Source organism: Diadema antillarum, unplaced genomic scaffold, assembly GCF_040938485.1.
Source record: "Diadema antillarum isolate AM-2024a unplaced genomic scaffold, OU_Dant_1.0 seq00001898_RagTag, whole genome shotgun sequence".
NCBI lineage: Eukaryota > Metazoa > Echinodermata > Echinoidea > Diadematoida > Diadematidae > Diadema > Diadema antillarum.
The window spans coordinates 16,040-32,675 of NW_027272564.1; the positions used below are offsets into that span (position 1 = coordinate 16,040).

Here is a 16,636-nt window from a genome sequence, read left to right on the forward strand (position 1 = left end):
ATCACCCTTCAACCATTAGGAGAGCTAGAATTTCTGACGTCACCACGTGCCGTGTTAAACCTTCATACCAGACAGACAGGCAGAGAGACAAACGTCAAGCCATCGTTGCGGTTATTCTCTTGCCAATGCCGTGTGAGGCGCCCTTTCTTTTCTTTCCGTCTGCCATTTAAATTTTTCGAACCCTTTGTTTTCTTACTCTAATTTTATTTTCATTGGCGAGAAAAAAAAAACAAAATCAAACAATAATGCCACCATTTTTAACATTATTGTTATTAGAACTTTTGTAAATGGAATCATCAAAATCATCAATATCATCATTAATTTATCCAAATTCAAAAGGGCAAAATTTAGCATTTCTCTTTTTAGCTAGGCCGTGGTAACATCAGATTAGCCTTATTAGTGGTTTGAAAGAAAGTTTCACCATCTTTTCCATTGCAAAATAGGACCAGGGAATCGTAAGGAGGTATATACGTGGAATGAATAATGGTGATGACAGTATTTTTGATCTCTAAAGAAAGAAGACAAACTAAAAAAGACAGAGGTTTGGGGGAGAACATTGAGCTTTAAGCGAAAGCGTTTTAGAGTTGCAGTATAACAAATGAACATTTTCAAGGAATTCTACGAAATTGTTGCAGTGAGAGATTGAAGAGAGGAAGATACAAAGTCAGATTCTTTCTTTGGATTATTATTACCCCCTTGGGGGTGGGCCGATCCCGGAGGTACTGCAATGCCGGGCCAACCCGTGGCCAGGATGGAGCAAGCCCCTATTCCATGGCCTCGGTACAAAAATCAGATTAATATACAAGCGACTCGATGAGTCGCGTTTCAGATATTAAGCTGAAAAGAACAGATACTACACATGATCTTAGCCAAAAGGCCGAGAAGCGATAACCATTGCTTAGATCAGATACGATAATCTTGTTCTGGGATCGATCATCAAGGGATGGTTACCCATTACAGTAACCGCAACGTCATTTCTGCCTTATATCTCGAGAAGCTTACCTTAAGACACGAAACGGCCTGCACTACCCTTTGAGCAAATATAAAGTTCTATCCCATGGAATAACTTTCTGGATCATCTTTTGCTCTAAACACGCTATTTTAAGGCTATATATTTCTAAATTGTAGAAACTGAGTCTGTCTTTTTCTATATTATATCACTCTGACTAGGTACTGTGTCATGCGCACTGATTCACTCAGAACACAATCAATGAAGGACGGCTCTCCATGCAAATCGCGATTGGCGGAAATATGAATAGTCATTATCACCCTTCAACCATTAGGAGAGCTAGAATTTCTGACGTCACCACGTGCCGTGTTAAACCTTGATACCAGACAGACAGGCAGAGAGATAAACGTCAAGCCATCGTTGCGGTTATTCTCTTGCAAATGCCGTGTGAGGCGCCCTTTCTTTTCTTTCCGTCTGCCATTTAAATTTTTCTAACCCTTTGTTTTCTTACTCTAATTTTATTTTCATTGGCGAGAAAAAAAAATCAAACAATAATGCCACCATTTTTAACATTATTGTTATTAGAACTTTTGTAAATGGAATCATCAAAATCATCAATATCATCATTAATTTATCCAAATTCAAAAGGGTAAAATTTCGCATTTTTCTTTTTAGCTAGACCGTGGTAACATCAGATTAGCCTTATTAGTGGTTTGAAAGGAAGTTTCACCATCTTTTCCATTGCAAAATAGGACCAGGGAATCGTAAGGAGGTATATACGTGGAATGAATAATGGTGATGACAGTATTTTTGATCTCTAAAGAAAGAAGACAAACTAAAAAAGACAGAGGTTTGGGGGAGAACATTGAGCTTTAAGCGAAAGCGTTTTAGAGTTGCAGTATAACAATTGAACATTTTCAAGGAGTTCTACGAAATTGTTGCAGTGAGAGATTGAAGAGAGGAAGATACAAAGTCAGATTCTTTCTAAGGATTATTATTACCCCCTTGGGGGTGGGCCGATCCCGGAGGTACTGCAATACCGGGCCAACCCGTGGCCAGGATGGAGCAAGCCCCTATTCCATGGCCTCGGTACAAAAATCAGATTAATATTCAAGCGACTCGATGAGTCGCGTTTCAGATATTAAGCTGAAAAGAACAAATACTTTTCTTTCAAGTTTATTCGGTCTTTTTCGTATGTACACATTTACAACGGCAAGAATGATAATCATATACAATACGAAGACATACAATAAGTCATTTGAATCTTTTGTTTGTTAGTTGTTGTTTTTTTGCATAACCTACCATTGGCCTCTACTCCGAGTCGTACATTGTTTACGGAAATTGCCGTATTTAATTTCTCGAGCTGTTGGGCCAGCTAACCGAGAGTCCGCGAGACCGAAGGTACACAGCAGCCTCCCGCAGATACACACACAGACATTCCCCATGCACGCTCACACAATCACCTTAGGAACATCCGATAAACCTACGATCTCGCGCCCGCTCGGCCAGCTGGGTTAAAGTGTTTAACACAAATTTCATCGAAGTTAAATTCAACTTCATTATTCACCAAACAACAAAAGGATTTCCCCTCGACCCAAATAGTCTTAAACTTTTCCCGAGGCCAACGTTTCAGATCAACTAAAATACGTAAGCGAATTTCTTCCTTGCGGGTATTTTTTTCAAGTAACAGATCATCAGAAATAAAGTCTTTTTCAAAAACATACGTACATCTACGATTCCAAATTAATTTTTGTACAACCACATAGAGAAACCATATACGAGCCCAAACTGAAGCCTTTAACTTAGAAGACGGAGTACGAAAAAGAAATAAATCACTATCAAAAGAAATCCCCGAACCTAGCAAACGAAGAGATACCGAGTGCACCCAACATAAAATCTTATACACAGAACTACACTCCCAAAGAATATGTACAATACTTTCTTCCCTGCAGCAAAAGGAACATTTCCCATCCCCAATTCCCCAACGTGAGAGTTTTGCCCGTGTACATAAGGCCCCATGAACAACCCGCCACCTAAATGATTTCAACATATTACATAACAAAGAATGGTGTGACACCCGCCAGATCGTCGGCCAGCTCCGGGTTGGAGCTGAAACGACGACCCGGGGGATGTCCGCAGGTGGAACAAGAAAAGAAATTATATCACGGATACATTTACAAGACCTTATAGTGTAAACGAAATTCTTGTTGCACATGAATGATTTAACAATGAGTCCCCACGCACTTTGATACGAGGCAGACAACTCGTTGCCGTGGGGAACAGAATTCGACCAAAGAAAAGGAAACATAATTCGAAGTCTGCAAGCTAAGAAATACCGAAAGAACAGAAAATTGCACGAAGATACATCTGCACCAGAAAGAAACCAAAACAAATTACGAACAAATAATGCCTTCATTCTAAATTCCAAATTATGTAACTCCAATCCACCTGCCACGAAGTCCAAAGTAAACACATGCCTGGCAACCAACTCAGTTTTCTTATCCCAAATGAATTCAAAAACAACCTTTAGAATCTCCTTAAAGAAATCGTCTTTTGGAACATAAACTCGGGCAGCATAATAAAACAATGAGAATATACACGAGTTAATAATCCCAACCTTCCCAAGTAAAGTCAGACCCCTATTTTTCCAAACTGATAATTTCTTTTTTGCTCTATCCCCTAGTTCTTTCCAAAACAACTGAATACAAAAGTCCCTCCCAAACCAAATACCATTAATCTTAATTTTATCCTCCACCCAATTTATCCTCCCTCGTAACTTCCTCCCGACAAACCCCCAATTTTCAACCCGTGAGTTTTATTCAAATTAAGAGACGCCCCAGTAGCTTTTTCAAACAACTCAAAAGACCGAAGGAAATTAATAACATCCATCTGTGATGAAGCAACACAGGTCGCATCATCTGCATATTGTAACAACTTAATTGACTTCCCACCCCCTCCCGGAACATGAAGACCCCTAATCCCCCCATGTGACAAAATATATCTAGCAAGTGGTTCAATAAACAAAACATACAAAATCGGTGATAACGGACAACCTTGTCTAACCCCCCTTTTAATAAAAACATCTTCCCCCAATTGCCCATCAATCAAAATTTTACTTTTAATACATCGGTATAAAGTATCCTAACCCAATCAATAATATGATCACCACAATTAAACTTCTTTAAAACCTTAAATAAAAATTCCCAATCAACTTTATCGAACGCTTTGCACTGATCCATAGAAATAATAGCACAACAAATATCATTTAAATTGGCATAATCAACAATATCACGTAACAAACACAAATTTAAATGAATTAAACGACCTGGTACTGAACACGTTTGGAACTCATTAATAATATCAGATAAGACATTAGAAAAGCGTAACTGTAATACTTTTGAAATTATCTTGTAATCGACATTTAACAAACTAATAGGACGACGATTTGCGAGATGTAAATGATCACCCCCCCCCCCCCTTCGGTAATAGATAAATAACAGCTGTGCGTTGAGACTCAGACAATAACTTATTTGAAAATATGTCATTATATAACATTAACATATCTTCACCAATAATATCCAAAAACTGCTGAAAAAACTCAATAGATAACCCGTCAATTCCAGGCGATTTATTTTTAGACATAACAAAACCAGCGTTCTTAATTTCATCTAACCTAATAGGTTTGTTTAACAAAACAAAATTTTCAGAACTTATACGAGTTGTAATGCAATCAATAAACATATCTTGAGTCTGTAAATCAACAGAATTATCACATTTATACAAATCAGTGAAAAATTGATGAAAAACAGAGAATACTTGATTGCCGAAAACGACAGAACCACTATTGTTTGTAATTTCATCAATGTGTTTAAAATTAGCACTTAACTTTTCATTTTTATTAAAAAAATCCCTGTTTTTCCCCAACCTCTATAATCTTTTCCCTGGAACGAATATAAGCCCCCCTCCCTTCCTCCAAAAGTAAATCAGAAATTGAATCTTTATCAAGGGAAACACATAAATTCTGTAACTTTAACAAATTATCCCTTTTTTCCTTGGCCACCCTAACCCCGTGTTTAACACATAACCTTTTAATTCTCTGTTTAACATTTTCCCACCATAATACAAACAAATCAAAACCAGGTTTTAAAGTTTGCCATAAACGATAGTAATAAACAAATTCTTTGACAAACAAATCATTTATTTATTTATTTATTTATTTATTTCAGTTTTATTTCCACAGGGTAGTCTCATCAAGACCAGCAGGTCCTGCTCTTCCAGAGAGCCCTGCCCATGATAAAAATACATAAACATTCATCTTAACACAAAGTTAATCTTCATACATTATTAAACAGTAAAACATTAAAATCTACACACATGAATACTTATCATAATCCACACAATCAAAATGAAATAAAATCATCTCAATAGATATATTTCTTTACATAAAATAAAAGTAAAATAACCCATCCCCTCCCCCCCCCCCCAACAAAAACTAATAATTACAAACCCTCACGCCTACGTACGTACACACAATGCAGGCCACTTGGCGCAGACACGTTGGTGTACCAACCCGAAAATCTAACCCTGCCATTACTCCCGCACACGCACGCACGCACGCACACATGTATACCGTTACACACACACACACACACACACACACACATACACACACATTTACATACAAACAGACACACACACATACACACACACATCCGCGCGCACACACACATGTACACACACACACACACATGCACACATACACACACGCACACGCACATGTGCGCACACACGAACACACACACAACACACACTCGCTCATACATCGTCCCATACTTTCTTACACTCCACTTCCAAATGCATAGCGAACTCATGCATGACACATAATGTACCTGTATGGGGGATGCACACACAAAGGTGAGACCTCCGTGATTACCCGTGCGCCTACACTGTGAGTACACACATACACGTGCTCGCGTGTTATACACAATAATTTTGTATACATACAGTACGATAACAGTCATTCATGTGCGTGTATAAAATAGTAAGATTAAAAAACAAAACAAAAATGTCACACGTCTACGATCTGTACTTAAAACCTTCATAGAACAAAGTGGTATGGGGAAATCACCTTCAACATGCAAATACGGGTAGAACAAAATGATCAAGGCACCGCTATAGACAAAACAAACAAACAAACAAACAAACAAACAAACAAACAAACAAACAAAAGAGGTACCCGCACTCCTTCCCGTGCAGGGTCACAGAAATAACCTATATGCTATGTGTGATTTCCATGTCACCTTACCCTGGACCTTAAAGCAAAAATAATAAAATCCGAAGTTGCTGTTTAAAACACTGCAAAGATTTACAGTTTTGAACGAATAACGGTAGTTTGTTGAACAGTTTTGCTCCGGTAACTTCTAAGGTGCGAACCTTAAAATCTGTCTTACATCTTGGAATAAATAAGGGACTATTAATAGCATATCGCGTAAAATAATATACTGGTCGTTTACTAATACATGAATTCAAATACATTGGGGCTATATTATTCAATATTTTAAAAACCATCAAACACTGTTGGTACTTAATCCTTTGTTGCACTGTTTGCCAATTCAAAATACTGATAAGGTTGCTTTGTGGGGTGGAATAATCTGCATGTAATATTAATCGTGCATACCTATTTTGTAACTTTTGCAATTTTGCGATGTTTGCTTTAGAGGTATTTCCCCATACGCTGTTACAATAATCTATATGCGGCAGTATCAACGAGTAATATAACTTTCTTAAAAGTCTCTTGGATAAATAATGCTGAACTCGTCGAATACAAACAATCGTATTTGATACCTTTTTAACGATATCATGTATGTGCGAAGACCATAGTAGATGCTTGTCAATCGTAACACCAAGGTACTTGATTTTATCTACTGATTCTAACAGATTGCTACTGTATTTGATGGAAATGTCATCATTTTGAGTTTTTCTCCTAGAGCCAAAAAGTATCGTTTTTGTTTTGGTTGCATTTAAGCACATACCAATGCATAGTAACCATTGAACTACATTATTGAAATCTTTTTGCAGATTGTTTTCACATGATTGTTGATCCTTTGCCTGATTAAACAATGCCGTGTCATCTGCATACAGAGAGATGTTTGTCTCCGGATGGAGATTTAGATTACAAATATCATTGACATACAAACAAAATATCAGCGGTCCCAAAATGGAACCTTGTGGTACACCAGATCTCACTGTGAGATAGTTACTCATGGTACCTTGTATGCTAGTACAATGTTGCCTATTTAAGAAGTATGACTTAAACCACGCCAATTCAACTCCATTAATGCCGTAACATAACATTTTTTGAAAAATCAAATGATGAGGTATAAGATCAAAGGCCCTTTTCAAATCTAGGAAAACGGCACCTGTGACTCTGCCTTTGTCCATATTGTCAAGAATTTTCTCTACTATATGGGTTAAACATGTGACAGTTGAATGACCAGGTCTAAATCCTGATTGAAATTCGCTTAACATTGATTGTTCGTTCAGGTATGTATATAATTGCGTATGCACAGCTTTCTCAAGAATTTTGGACAATATTGGCAGCACGGAGATGGGTCTATAATTACCTAGTTGCATTCGATTTCCTCCTTTGTGAATAGGAGTTATTTTTGCTATCTTAAACTCGCTCGGAAAACAGCCATGTTCTAATGAACAATTAAACAGCTTTGTTAAAGCACCAGATATGTAAGGAGCAGCTATTCTAAGCAACCTTGGAGGTATGTCATCAACTCCAACTGCTTTAGACGTATCAAGATGAGATAGTTCCTTTAATACAAATTCTTCCTTGAGTTCAACAAACTTAAATACATTTTCAGTCTGATGTAGCGTCTTTAATGCATTTGCATTAAGATTTCGGGTGTCCGTATTACCTAAAATTTCACTTTGTACATTATTAAAAACTTTATTAAAAAGTTCAGCGACTTTTTCTTTCTCTTCTATAATTTCATTATTCAAAACAATCTTGATTTCAGAACTACAATCTTTTTTAGGCAACAATTGTTTCAATACTCTCCATGATGATTTCATATCACAATTCTTAATACATAAATTTTTATAATAATTTCGTTTCAGTTTCTTGTTCAGAACATTTGCTGCATTTCTCATATTTCTATACTTTTCCCAATAATACAAACTTTTATACTTATCATATTTGCGCTTAAAATAATCACGATCACGTGCTATACTCAAATACTCATTCGTTATCCATGGTGACCCTTTAGACTTTCTTTTTATAGTGATGTAGGGAGCATGACGATCACAGACCTCTTTTACTCTACATTTGAAGACATGCCACATCTGTTCTACGTTTTCATTTCTCACAAACTGATCATCCCACTGTATGATATCGAGGTCTTGCTTAAATGCATCTTCATCAAAATGCCTATACGAACGAAATGTTATCAGTGGACATCTTGATACTGCATGGGCGTCACCAGGGGGGGTGCGTTGGGTGCGAACGCACCCCCCTTCAGATCAAAAAAAAAAAAAAAAAAAAAAAATCAGTCTGCGAGCGACCTCAACGCCGGACGCTAAACAATTATTCTTTTCTATTTTTTTTTTTTATATTTTGCACCAGGGAAAAAAAATCGTCGGCAAAAACAATTCGCACCCCTGGTTCTGGCAGCACTGATTTTATACATATCTACTGGTATTTTACAGTATTTACTATTTATCGACCGTATTAATTTATACATCCGTACGATACGGAGCACTTATACACGTTTGCGTGTACGTGTGCTACTTACAAGTATGTAGGGTCTTACGTTACCTCTGACCAATCCATATTGCCAGCCCAAGAGCGAGCCTTAGCCTCATTAAAAAAAAAAAATGAAAAAAAAAATGGAGGGGCAAGCATTTCATTTTGCCCACCCCCCCCCCTCCATAATTCCAGAGACGAGAAGATTTTCTTATCTTTTTTTTGACAGAAAAACAAAAAGTTACCCCCATAAAAATATTGGACGGGCAAGCATATTTTAATTTTGCCCCCCCCCCCCTATAATTAATAATTCCCGAAATGAGAAGATTTTCTTGCTTTTGAAAGAAAACAAAAATGTTGCCCCATAAAAATACTGGAAGGCAAGCGCACCATTTGCCCAACCCCACATAATCATAGTTCCCGCGATGAAAAGATTTTCTTGGTTTTTTTTTTTTAATTCAAGAAATCTGTCCAATTATTTCACCCAAAAGCAGTGGCGTAAATACGGAGGGGGGGGGGGGTGCGTCTTCCTCCCAATCCGCTGGTAAAAAAAAAAAAAAGACTTACCGAAATAGTAATGCAAGTGTTAGTAAAGTGCTTTTGAATGAAAGGGTGATCAAGAAATAAGATATTTTTCTATGATTTCTTTTAACCATAATTAATTTGGTATATAGTGTGAAACATTGTTCAAAAAGCACGGACCCGACAAAAGATCGTGATTCAGCGTGATTCCTGGTTGGCATTCTGCATAATTACTAAGCAGGATGTGCGCAGTGTACTCAGTACATCCGAACGAAGAGTCGCTACAAGGTTGCGCAATGTGATGTAGAATGTACACCTTTGTACCTTACGCTTCGTTATATCAAAGCTAGATCATTGATTTTGTATTGTTGCTTTACATATACTAATCTATATAAAAATGTCTTGCATTGCCAACAAAAAGACTTGACCAGTGGCGGATCCAGGGGGAGGGACGCACCGGGCGTCCCCCCTTTAATTTCCTAAGCGAAAAAAAATAATAATATAGCTTCAAACGGCAGTTTTTGGACAGTAAAGTGTCAAAATTTTCAAGCTCGCAGGCTCCGCTCGCTCGCATTTAGTCGTAATGCCATTTTCCTGAAGTTACTGCCAGTAATTGCCGGCAGTTGCGCCTGGTGCGCCCCCCCCCCTTAATTTCAAAAGCGAAAAAATATAGCTACAAACGGCAGTTTGGGGACTGCAAAATGTCAAAATTTTCAAGCTCGCTCGCTCCGCCCCCTCACATTTAAATTCTCCTGATATTGCTGCCAGTAATTGCCCGCAGTTGCGCCCGGTGCGCCCCCTTAATTTCGAAAGCAAAAAAAAAAAAAAAAAAAAAAAAAAAAAAGCTATAGCTTCAAATGGCAATTCTTGGACTGTAAAATGTCAAAATTTTCAAGCTCGCTCGCATTTAATCGTTATGCAATTCACCTCATGTTGCTGCTAGTAATATTGCCTGCAGTTGTGCCCGGTGCGCCCCCTCTTAATTTCCAAAGCGAAAAAATATGGCTAAGAACGGCAGTTTTTGGACTGTAAAACTCAATGTCAAAATGTTCAAGCTCGCTCTCTTCGCTCGCTCGCATTTAATCGTTACGCAATTCACCTGATGTTGCTGCCAGTAATTGCCAGCAGTTGCGCCCGCTGCCCCTCCCCCTTAATTTCCAAAGCGAAAAAATATTGCTAAGAACGGCAGTTTTTGGACTGTAAAATGTAAAATTTTCAAGCTCGCTCGTTCCGCTCGCTCGAATGTAATCATTATGCTCTCCTGATATTGCTGCCAGTATTTGCCAGCAGTTGCGCCCGATGTGCCCCCTTAAATTCTAAAGCGAAGAAATATAGCTATAAAACGGCAGTTTGTTTGTTTTTTACTGTAAAATGTCAAAATTTTCAAGCTCGCTCGCTCGCTCGCTCGCTCGCATTTAATTGTTATGCAATTCTCCTGACGTTGCTGCCAGTAATTGCCGGCAGTTGCGCCCGGTGCGCGCCCTCCCCCCCTCCTTTATTTTCAAAGCGAAAAAATATGGCTCCAAATGGCAGTTTTTTGACTGTAAAATGTCAAAATTTTCAAGCTCGCTCTCTTCGCTCGCTCGCATTTAATTGTTATGCCATTCACCTGATGTTGCTGCCAGTAATTGCCAGCAGTTGCGCCCGTTGCGCCCCCCCTTAATTTCCAAATAAAAAAATATGGCTACAAACGGCAGTTTTTGGACTGTAAAATGTCAAAATTTTCAAGCTCGCTCTCTTCGCTCGCTCGCATTTAATTGTTATGCAATTCTCCTGACGTTGCTGCCAGTAATTGCCGGCAGTTGCGTCCGTTGCGCCCCCACCCATCCTTTATTTCCAAAGCGAAAAAATATGGCTCCAAATGGCAGTTTTGGGACTGTAAAATGTCAAAATTTTCAAGCTCGCTCTCTTTGCTCGCTCGCAATTAAGTATTATGCCATTCACCCGATTTTGCTGGCAGTAATTGCCAGCAGTTACGCCCGGTGCCCCCCCCCCTTAATTTACAAAGCAAAAAAATATGGCTACAAACGGCAGTTTTTGGACTGTAAAATGTCAAAATTTTCAAGCTCGCTCGCTCCGCTCGCTCGCATGTAGTCGTTATGCCATTCTCCTGATATCGTTGCTAGTAATTTGTCGTTTCACACCGTCATTCCATAATCCATTTATAGGGGGTACAACCCCCTCCGGCACTTCCACACCCCCCCCCCCCCCCCACCCTTGCTCGCTCCCGCGCATACTAACACCCTCCCTCCCCCCTCCCCCCCCCCCAAAAAAAAAAAAAAAAAAATGAAATCCTAGCTATGCCGGTGCCCTTTCCCCGCTTGGATTCCCTCAAAAACAGTAAAAGTCTAGCTAGGGATTGAGAGCTTCCTATATTCCAAATGTCTGTCCAAGAAATCTCGTAAACATTTTAGTGTCAAAACGCACCCCCCTTGAAAAAAAGCTGGTGACGCCCCTGTACTGGCGGTTTTTCTTTTAAGACAAGGTAAACCAATGAGTGGTCACTAATTCCCATTGACTGTGTGCCATTTTCCAATGATTTTAGATTATTTGTAACAAGAATCAAATCAATGAGAGTTTTACTGTTTGGCGTTATCCTTGTAGGGTTTTTGATCAATTGAGTAAATTGCATGTTATCACAAAAATCAAAGATTTGCCGCGATAGATTATTCTTTGTCAACATATTGCAGTTAAAATCACCAAGTATCAAAATGTCCTTTGATAAATCACTAACTTTTTCTAAATTTATTTCAAAACGATTAAAAAATGTATTTCCACTGTTTGGCTGGCGATATACAATACCAAGTAACTTTGAATTGTGATTTTGTAGTCTTATTTCAAGCCACATCATTTCCAGCTCACTGTCTTCGAGATCACTTCTTCTTACATATGAAATATTAGCTTTTATAAAACAACCAACTCCTCCACCTTTTTCGTCTCTATCCCTCCTTTCAAAACAATATCCATCTATGTGTAATAAAGAGTTGGATATACTTTCACACAGCCACGTTTCTGAGATTGAAAGTATTTCATATGGGTTATTCTCCAAAAATAATTTCAAATCATCAACCTTATTTCTCAAACTTCTTATATTAATATGCGAAATTTTTAATCCCTTACTTTTTGGAAATTCAGATGAAATTCTTGAGGAGTCATCATCACATGACATTTGTGACAAATCAGCCAGGTGGGGCTGCTGATATTTAGTATTCATATCAGCGTTCCAGAATGGCATTTGTTGAAAAAGACACCTGGGACATTCCCACTTAAAGAACTGATAAGATGTATCATTATACTGCTTAGAAGAGACACATCCACATTTAATGTGTATCCATTGAGTGCAATTTGTACAGAGTAAGGCCTTATGATTGCATTTAACAGGTTTTTGACAAACGTTACAAAAAGATGATTCAACCATAAATAAAAACAAAAACGATTCTACATTCAAAAACAAACACTAACATCTACTTGAAATGATCTGTAGGGTAGATAGATATATACAGTAAAATAAATGTAATACATACAACAGTTTACTAACCACTATAAGGTCGTATACAAATGCGAACAGAGGGAACTTGGACAAAATAAGTGTATTGAATAATCACAACATTATGAGCTTAACTGGCATATATTCGTATACAAAATTGCGCAGATATTCCAATCAATATATTACTTTCTTTGTTTATGGGCTGTGGAGTATTGTAGAATTTGCTGTTGAAGCAGAAATTCTTGAGTTCAGTTTAAGTTCAGTTTAAGTACCTGTCTAGTTTGGTGAGGTCGTCTTCCCTTGATACAATCACACGTCCCATGTCATTACGTAGCTTGACACAAATGCGTCCATCCTGGGTCCATATTCTGCTGATTATTTTCTTGTATTTGCTCCTGATCTTCCAGAACAGATCTTTTCGCTTTTTAGTGAGACTCTCATTGATGTACACTATGTTGTTTGCATTCTTGAGCTTGAACCTCGCACTATAAACAGTTTCGCGTTTGCGGTAGTTGGCAAATTTCACAATCAGGTTCCGGGTAGGTGTCCGTGAAGCGTTTTTCGTTGACGAGCCTCTGGTGGAGACGCCACTGGCTTGGTTGTGCGTGCTCGGCTTGCCCAGTCGATGAGTACGGTCAATGTCCTCCTCGCAGATATCGACTCCGAGGTCACTTCTGCAAAATTGGATGATTTTGGTGTCGGTATTCTCATCGGGGGTCTCATTCTTACATAACAAAACATTAAACTTCCAATAAGACTTAGGCTTAAACTGAACATTTGGCATTGAAATAGACGTATTTACAATAACATGATCCGAAAAATGGAAAGGAATCTTAACAGATTTTATAACTTTAAAATTATTTGTAACGTAAATTCTATCAATTCTAGAACTTAAATTTTTACATAAAAATGAAACCACGTGTGACCTGCATCAGAATTAAGTTTACACCAAGAATCAATTTAAGAAAATGCCCTCAAAATAGAACATTATTCTTTTTTACCAACAAAACAAAATGTATTTAACGATTCCCCAACCCTATCTTTCTGATTTATAACAAAATTAAAATCCCCTCCCAAAATAACAGGTTCATGTCCCCTTGCATGATAAAATAAACTGTTCAAAAAATCAACACGTTTTGCAGGTTCACACGGAACATAAACATTGCAAATACGGAAAGAAAAATTTGCGAAGGAACACAACACGGAAACATAACGCCCTTCATTATCAAAACGAATTTGGGGAAAAGTGCATGGCAACTTAGCTGAAAAAGCAATAATAACGCCGCACGAATGAGAAGACAACGAAGAAGAGAGAAAAACAGGACCTTTCCAAACTGATTTAAAGACCTTTAAAGGACAAGTTCACCTTCATAGACATGTGGGTTAAGTGAGTGCAGCAATATTACTAGAACACATCAATGAGAGTTTGAGGAAAATCGGACAATCCGTTCAAAAGTTATGAATTTTTGAAGTTTCTGCTCAGTCAGGGCTGGATGAGAAGACTACTATAGCTTGTGATGTCACATGAGTACAACTACAGTAAACCTCGCATGAGTCGAAGCTCTCGGGACTGGCAAAAATGCGTCGACTTAAGTGAAATTCGACTCTCGCGAGAGTCGATTTTTTTTTCGACTCACAGTTATGTACATGTATTATAGTACATTTGCATGCACGTGTGTGTGTGTGTTTGCATTCAAATTTGTCTGTTCTTGAAGATAATGTTCTTATTTTGTTCTAAATTGAACATGGAATTTGTATCAATACTAGTAGTTAAACGTAGTTCTGAGAATGTCTGCGCTAATGTGGCAATGTGCATATGCTATGTCTATGGTGGTGCATATGCTATGTCTATGGTGCAACATACAATGTAGGTAGCCATCTCTGTCAACCTACCCTGAGACAAACACTCTCCCAGGCCCATCCCACCTCCACTGAACAAAACTATACAGCCAGCCGGGCACGCACAAACAAGCTCCGCCCACTTGGCCTGTCACTAAAATATTAAAGCAGCGATTGGTTGACCAAGGAGTTCTGGCTTGACATTGATAAAGTATGGATGTGCTGTGTGTATGGATAAAGTATATGGATCGATGTGCTGTGTGTATACCCTACATGTATACATGTGTACGTATTCGACATGCGTGCATACCGGTACGGTGAGTGTGCATGCTTACCTGCAGCATGCAGGCCAGGGACGGGGTTCTGCGACATGCCGATTTTTTTGTTCTCCTCTAAATGTCATGAGAATGCCAGACAAATCTTCTTCGGCTCAAGTGATGTAAACTACGTGTATTTTGTACAAAAGGGACTGAATGTTTTACTTCGACACAGCCGAAATTCGACTCTCGTACTTCGGCTTATCCAAATATTTCTTAGAGAAAATGCATAGGGAAAAATCGGGACTTTTTATTTTGCTTCGAGTTAAGTGATTTTCGACTCACTCGACGTCGACTTATCCGAGGTTTACTGTATATAAAGAAAGTATAAAGAAAATTCAAGATATTCTCACTTTTCTCACATAATAAAAGAACACTCGACTTCTCTCTTTCAGAAGTCAGGGGGAATAATATTACCCCTAACATAAGTCAGTAACAAGTCGAGGAAATGTTTACTTTATTCAAAAAGCCACGTTTTGTGAAATTCTCTTTTTATTTTCCTTATATCGTTGTACGCATGTGACATCATACACTGTAGTAGTCTTCTCCTCCAGCAGTGATTGCACAGATATTTTAAAAATTCATAACTTTTGAACGGATTGTCGGATTTTCCCCAAACTTTCACTGATGTGTTCTACTAACATTGTTGCCTTCACTCAATCCACATGTATATGAAGGTGAACTTGTCCTTTAAATCGGAAGAGGTCAAAAAGTTTCTTGAAGTAAAACAATATCAAAAGCAAAAATTTTCAAAACGATAAAACCTTTTGACATTCAACTGAATCCCTAATGCCATGCACATTAAGAGAATAAATAGAAATATTCATTAAATTAAAATACGAATAAGAGAAAAAAGAAAAAGGAAGGGAAGCACTACTTAACTACAGTCAGTCCGAATCCTAGGCGGCCGCCGGGGCGGGGAAGGCGGCAGCTCTTCCCTTCCGCTTCACAACATTGAACGGCTCATCCTGCGATACCTGCATGTTCGAGTCGCCCGGAGTCTCGTCCACCACCAGTCGCTCAGAGTCGGTGTCCGAAGCGTACCTTGACTGCGCCCAGTCCGAACACGGGCACGGAGTATCATTGTCGAACATATCAGAACCTGAATCCTCCGGCTGACTATCAGTGTCGCTAATGGAGGTATCCCTCACGCGGCGCTTCCCTTTCTTCGTCTGGGCAGGCGGCTCCCGCTGAGGTTCCTTCTGCGGCGGGTCCGCGGGTGTCACTCCCGGCGCGGCCGGCGCATCCCCTGCTTTCGAAGTACTCGGGGCGTCTCCGTCTACGGGCTGGTCGGCCGGCGTGGCTTGCGCTGGAACAGCCACACCCCTCCGCTCACCCACTCCTTGGTCCTGCTCAGCTTTCCGGCGAAAGATACGGGACACGAGCGGAACGAATGTCCGGCCTCCAGGCATACCGTGCAGGTGATGATCTCCCGGCACGCCGACGCAACGTGCCCCTCTTTCCGGCATCTGAAACACCTCACCACCCGGCACTCCCGGGCCCCGTTGACCCGCACTTCTCGGCCTTTGGCTAAGATCATTCGCGAAAATGCCCGAAGTACAGCGATCACGGAGTGCCTTGGTAGTTGTTATGGAGAAGGATGCTGATATTTTTGAAGTTCTGACGAAGGCTGATGTGTCTGTAGCTGACCATCTTGTAGCAGTACAGAGCCTCCCCGGGGGCCAAGTTCGACGTGACATTCAAGGAGGAGGAGTACAAAGAGAAGTTCGTACGAGTGCTCCAACAAGATCAGCGGGCGGTGACAATGG

At 39.3% G+C, this 16,636-nt stretch overlaps 1 non-coding gene and 1 pseudogene across 1 annotated transcript; both read right to left on the bottom strand.

Annotated features, from left to right (window-relative positions):
- Positions 1 to 697: 697 nt before the first annotated feature.
- On the bottom strand, positions 698 to 889 carry LOC139713051 (U2 spliceosomal RNA). Its single transcript, XR_011709614.1, has one exon. It is a non-coding gene; the product is annotated as a U2 spliceosomal RNA (small nuclear RNA).
- Positions 890 to 1,955: 1,066 nt separating this feature from the next.
- On the bottom strand, positions 1,956 to 2,174 carry LOC139713042 (U2 spliceosomal RNA; annotated as a pseudogene).
- Positions 2,175 to 16,636: the final 14,462 nt, after the last annotated feature.